This window comes from Heterocephalus glaber, unplaced genomic scaffold, assembly GCF_053883595.1.
Source record: "Heterocephalus glaber isolate CG9 unplaced genomic scaffold, H.glaber_assembly_v1.0 deba00000546, whole genome shotgun sequence".
Classification (NCBI taxonomy): Eukaryota; Metazoa; Chordata; class Mammalia; order Rodentia; family Bathyergidae; genus Heterocephalus; species Heterocephalus glaber.
The window spans coordinates 12,473,659-12,480,064 of NW_028258147.1; the positions used below are offsets into that span (position 1 = coordinate 12,473,659).

Consider the following 6,406-nt stretch of genomic DNA (forward strand, 5'->3'; position numbering starts at 1 on the left):
TATTTAACTCAGTTATGGAGGTTGAAGAACAAGATGCTCTATCACCTCAACTCTAGTGGACCTAAAGACATCTTGGTGGGGGAGTGTAAGGAAAGATGAGAACACATCTCCAGAAGCCAAAGAGGGCTCCCACAACCCCTTTGGAAGGCATGCCTCCAACTGACCTAAGGATTTCCCACAAGGCCCTGTTTTTCCATCATCTCACATTGCCATGCTGGGGACTAAGCTTCCAATGCATTAATCAAGCCATGTTCAAACCATTTGCCAATTTTTCATCTTACTTTGATTCATTTATTAAAGAAAATCTCTATAGAACACCAACTCTGACCACACACCATACTAAATAATAGAGGTATAAAAAATGAGCAAAACAGTCTCCCTTGGCTCAGCTTGCTCATAGCTGAGTGGGTGAGATGATAAACAATTACAGAAGTGAGTATATACAAAAAATCTCTTTTAGAGTCTTTAGGCATGGTCAGAGAAGAACTATCACAGAAAAATTAGTGGCTGAATTAAATGGAAAAAAAATTAAATTTCTCCAAAAATTCTAGGTAGAAAATCTAATTTCAACTTGGAGGAAGATGATGGATTTTTATGTAGAAAGGAAACAAAAATGAAATTGTCTTGTGTAAAAAACTGATGACACTTCTAAATTAAATGACTTGTTTTTAATTAAATAATTAATGCAGGTTTTTGATTTCTCAGTAAAAAGTGCACTTGTGGATGATTTCTCATTATTTCCACTTTCCACTCAGACATTTATCTAGTAAGATTGTGTTTCACTATTACAGGATTTTTGTCTTATATAATATAAATGTAAATATTTTAATTGAAAGGTGGACTACTCAGAATATATTGAATCAATGAGTGAGTTGTGAATTTATCATTTATGATGATAATTTCCTCCCTGGACTTTCTGGCAAATTTCAAATAATCCTGTCAAGGCTGTTGATATATTATTTCTTTTTTGTTCTTCCTTGCCTAATGATCAAAGAATCTTTAGAAATCTTATCTTTTATCCTCCAAATCAGTTAAAGTATGTGAAATACAGTTATTCTTTTCAGCTTCAGGATCATCATCTTCTCAATGAGAAAAATAAAATGAACACAACTTTTTAAATTCATGGATTCATGTCCCTTTTCAAAAGGCCTTGTGCAATTTTGATTAGCCTTTACCTGCCCATTCCAATCTTGCTGTTTTCCCCCAAACTCTTCAAATTATCCTTTCTCTTTTGCTCTCTAGTTTCATTATAAATCAAGTGTTTCATTGGCATTTCTTTGCTTAGAAATATGATTTATTTTTCCTCTGCTGCTTCATGCTTGTGAATAGTGGATTGATAGGTAAACTTCTTTCTTTTCAAAGGATTGTTTCAAGTTGCTCTCTTAACCGCTGATAAATTGCCTAATGCAATCACTTCCTACTCTTCCATTCTCTTGAGGTGCTCATTTGGTTAAAATCACAAACCACCTGAATCAATGACACCATACAAAAGCAAGATTTCTCATGTGTCTGTGCACTTGTGTGCAGGAGGCAGCTAAAGACAAATAGGTCTTAAACATAATGGAATCTTCAGATCTTTGACATAAAAGAGAATTTAGAAATCATTCAGTCCAATTCTTTTATTTTGTTAAAGAATGAACTGAATACCCAAAACCCATAGCAAGTAAAGGAGGCCAGATGAGATATAACTACCCGCTCTGAGCTTTGCCACCTTGCCCAGTACAGATACACTGAAATCAGGTGGGCTGGTCTTATGTAAAAATGTAGATTTTTAAAAGTCTTTTAAACAACCAGTCTAGAAAGCACTATCTATATAACCTGGTGTGTCAAAGACCTGATTCTTTTCACTGAAATACAAGGGAGGTACAAGAAAATTACATTTCAAATTGTTTAATGATGTTCTGAGCCCTGAAGTATTTTGCAGGTAAGAGAACAGAGAAAAACCCTGAAAAGAAATTCTTCAAAGTAATTTCCAAGCTATTTAAATTGCATGACTTAATAGTCCATAAGTATAGGAGGGGAGACTTTAAAAGAAACTGACCTCTATCTCTTTGCTAAAGCACACCATTTTTTGGGGCCCTTAATCTCAGAGTTGGTACAGTGGAATTATGTGTGACAAAAATTATGTAATCATGTACCTAAAGTGATTCCTTATTATTTGTTTAAATGCTTATTTTTTTTCCTTTTTAGTTCTGGCCATTCATACCAAAATTTAAAGTCATTTCTATTTTCTCTTTTTATAATAACCAGTTTTTTTTCTACCACCCCCCTCCCAATAAAGCAAATCAAGCCACGTGAATGCCCTCATGTGCCCCACTTGAGACTCACAGTAAATGGCCGCATATTGAGTCTCTTTGGCTTTTCACTTATGCCCAGACCTCTCACTTCTTCTCTTTGCTGTCTCTGAGATGGGAAAGTTGCATTCTTTCCTCCCTCTGTGCCTCCTGAAATTGATCGTTTTATGGAGTGGCTATAGAACACAGCAACGTACCTGCTGCCCTCCATAGTAATTTCCCTTAAGTATAAAATTTCATTCCTGGTATTTGAGCAGTGATGAAGGATTTAGGTTACTTCCTCAGAATCCAGAATGTAATATTTTATAGGAGGAGAAAGAAAAAATGAGTCTCACACCAAACTCTATGTAACAGTTTCAGTGGGAACAGAACTGTAGAAGTCAGAGTCTAGGGGAGAAACTCAATTTTAAGTTTGATAAATTGCTGCTGCCAGAGGTAAGCAGGGCATGAGAGTCTGAATGTAACCTTTCCTTTTTGGATGTGCCCCAGAAATGTATCTGAGAATATTAAGGTGCACCTGGAAGTCATGAAATAAACCACAATGCATTCATTTAGCCACCTCAAAGAGGTGGAGCCGAGCAAGATGTGTTAAATGTGTTTTCTTATTTTTTCCAACAGTTGCTAGATGCATAATACATATGTATGAATATAAATTAATATACATACCTGCTCCAGGTAATCATATGTTTGGTTTGGAACTTGCTGCCTTTATTCAGAAAGAAACTTTTAGAGTGACAGACAATTATAGCTATTTTACATTTTAAGACAAGATGCTAGGAGAGGGCTGACTGCTTCCTCAATACCAAACTATGCAAAAGACATTTGGAGCCAGAAACATATGTATAAATCATATACTCTCAATTTGTACTTGGCTTATTTGGAGTTGTTCTTTTATGGAGATTTGGAATCTGGACTTAAAAGCAAAATTTTCAAAATAACTTTTCCTCAAAAGCAATAGTAAAAATTGGCCTCACTGATTGAATATATAACTTGTCAGTTCTATTTTTATGTTCTATGGTTTATGTAAGTGAAAGCACAAAACTATAGATAAAAATGGACCTCACCATACCGGATAAACTTGATGTGATGACAAAGAAGGCTGATACAGGCACAGCAGGGTTTGTGCACACACGGCTCACCCTACTTTACACTTAAATCCCTAGCATCCCTAACTGCTTCAGTGCCCCAGAGACAGAGGTCACAGTTCTTTGGGAGTGAAAGGAATCCATTGAACCACTATCAAAGTAATCTCCTTGGAACAACATTTCATATTGTTTCCTGGGACGCAGATGTAAGAAAATAGCAACATAGAAAAGAGAAAGAAGAGGACAAGATCAGACTCTAACTGAAGCAACTGGGCAGCCACAGAGGGGCTTTAAGAACCACTAAGATTATTGAAATGAGCTAAAGGTAAGACATCAGCAGGTCTAGCTGACCTTGCATTATATCTAGGTTTTTAAAGACTTACATCTTGACTCATGTAGAAAACAGTCACATATGGAAAACATGCTAGGACTGAGGTGGAAGAAATCAGTATTTTGGCACCTTCAGCACATGGGAGGCTGGATACTGGATGGGATTCTCTGCTCCCAGAGCAATCTAATGGGAAGCTTTACTTTGGACAGATGACTTTTGCTTCTAAGGTGTGGCTGCTCCATGACGCATATGATACCCTAATGCTGAGTCAGAGGGGGCTAAAGAGGCATTGGCTTTGGACTGCCTTAAAACAAAGTCCTTGCTAGAGAAAATTTTCTGTGACCCCACCTCATATCAGCATCTGTTTCCTCCTCCCAAGGGAACAATAATCATTAGGTGATAAATTAATGATCATATTGTGGTGGAGCCTTTTGTCATTGAACCTATCCATAAAAGCAGGCACTGTGGCAGGTCTAAAACCTTGGCCAAGAATACAGTGTAGATTCCAGAGTTTTCTTTGCGTTGTATAGACTCAAAACATGCACTTAAACTTAAGTGTATTATATATACTTTACTCGAAAAATATTTATCATAAATGTTTCCTCATTTAATTTTCACAATGACCAGGTGAGGTAGATATCATTACTTTGATAATTATTATTATTTTGATTATATCTTAAAATGTATTTTTATGGTTACTTTAATTATCAAATATTATATATATGACACCTATGGTCAGCAAAATAATGCCTACTCACTGTGCCCCCAAATTTCACCATTCTAATCTTGGTACAGTGTGAGTATATAAAAGTTACATAGCAAAAGGAAATCAAGGATGCAGACAGAATTAAGTCTGCTAATCAGATGTCAATCCTTTAAAGTAGTTGAGTTTACCCTGGATTATCCAGGGGGATTATCCATTGTAAATGTAAAGGATCTTAAAAATGGAAGAGTGAGGTAAAAAATGTCAGCATGGTGCAATATGAGAAGCACTAGACCTGTTACTGAAGGCTTAAAAAATAAAATGAAATAAAGTAATGAGACCAAAAGCCAAAGAATGTGGGTGGGCTCTCAAAACAGGAAAAGAAAAGGGAACAGGTGCGAGCAAAACTAATGCCTGGCTTCGAGCAGCCACTGCTGAGGTCTCTGGCCAATGTTGTTTCCAATAATCCACAAACATGGGGACTATCTTCAAGGGTCTTTTTGGCAAAAAAAGAAATGCACCTTTCATGGTGAGCCTGGATGCTGCCGGGAAGGTGACGATTCTGTATAAACTGAAGCTTGATGAAATTGTGACCACATTCCTACCATAGATTTCAATGTGGGGACTGTTGAATATAAGAACATCAGCTTTACCATGAGGGATGTGGGTGGCCAGGACAAGATCCAGCCACTGTGGTGCCACTACTTCCAGAATACCCAAGGCTTGATGCTTGTGGTGGATAGTAGGGACAGACAGCATGTGAATGAGGCCCGTGAGGTGCTCACAAGGATGCTGACCAAGGACGAGCTCCAGGATACCATCCTCCTTGTGTTTGGCAAAAAGCAGGACTTCCCAACATGATGAACACAGCTTTAATCACAGACAAGCTAGGGCTGCAGTCTCTACGCCACAGGAACAGGTACATTCAGGCCACCTGTGACACCAGTGCAGATGGGCTCTATGAAGCACTGGACTGACTGTCCAATCAGCTCCAGAACCAGAACCCCCTTTCCACTCACTTCCTCCTTTCCACCCTCCTCTTTCCTCTAATGTGACAAAAGTGCAACCCTGTGGTCCTGAGTGCCAGACGCTCTCTCCACGGGTTGGTCACAGTGTGCACGCACCATGCTGTACATGTGCAGATGCAGCCTGTAGCCAGGTTTTTATTTAATGTAAATAGTTTTTGTTTCCCCTGAGGCATTTTCTCGTACTCATATGCACTGTTTCTCAGCTTTTTTATTGTAAAAAAAGAAAAAGAAGAAGAAGAGGAGGAGGAGGAGGAGGAGGAAGAGGAGGAGGGGGGGAGGGGGAAGAAGAGGAAGAAGAAGAAGAAGAAGAAGAAGAAGAAGAAGAAGAAGAAGAAGAAGAAGAAGAAGAAGAAGAAGAAGAAGAAGAAGAAGAAGAAGAAGAAGAAGAAGAAGAAGAGGGGGAAGAAGAAGCGGAAGAGGAAGAAGAAGAATCAACTCATTGTCAATACTGAGAACTGATGTGGGTGCCTGGGCACCTGGCCTTGACGAGTCACTGAGCTGTAGATTGGTATCAGGAGCCATTTAGTTTTTAACCCCAACTCAGTGCATTTTTAAAAACAGTTAAAAATTACAGGTTAAGGAGAATACTTGAACACACAGAAGGGGGACTGGCCCTAGTGTAGGTTTTGAAGTTCCACCCGAACACTAGACATCAGATCGGCTGTTCCTCTGGGAATGCAAGAGATGTGAGGAACAAACGCCATCCATTGCATGGTCACATCAGAGGCCCCATGACCCGCCTGTCTTTGGATCACCTGCATTCCATAGCATTGTGCTTGTACTCATGCTCATTTGGTCACCTCAGGGTGGGTTGGGAGGACTATGATGGGGGTTAGGTGTTGGCCTCACCCTTGTCCTCGGTCAGAGTGCAGCTGGCGTGGCAGATCCCTTTTCTCAGTGCCCACTCGGACACGTAGACTAAAGTCTGGTTCTCACCAGCAGGAGCGAGCGTGGGCAAGCTGGAT

The 6,406-nt window shown here is 39.1% G+C and overlaps 1 pseudogene; it reads left to right on the forward strand.

Moving 5' to 3' along the window:
* The first annotated feature begins 4,777 nt into the window (after positions 1–4,777).
* On the forward strand, positions 4,778–5,468 carry LOC101724708 (ADP-ribosylation factor 1 pseudogene; annotated as a pseudogene).
* The last annotated feature ends 938 nt before the right edge of the window (positions 5,469–6,406 follow it).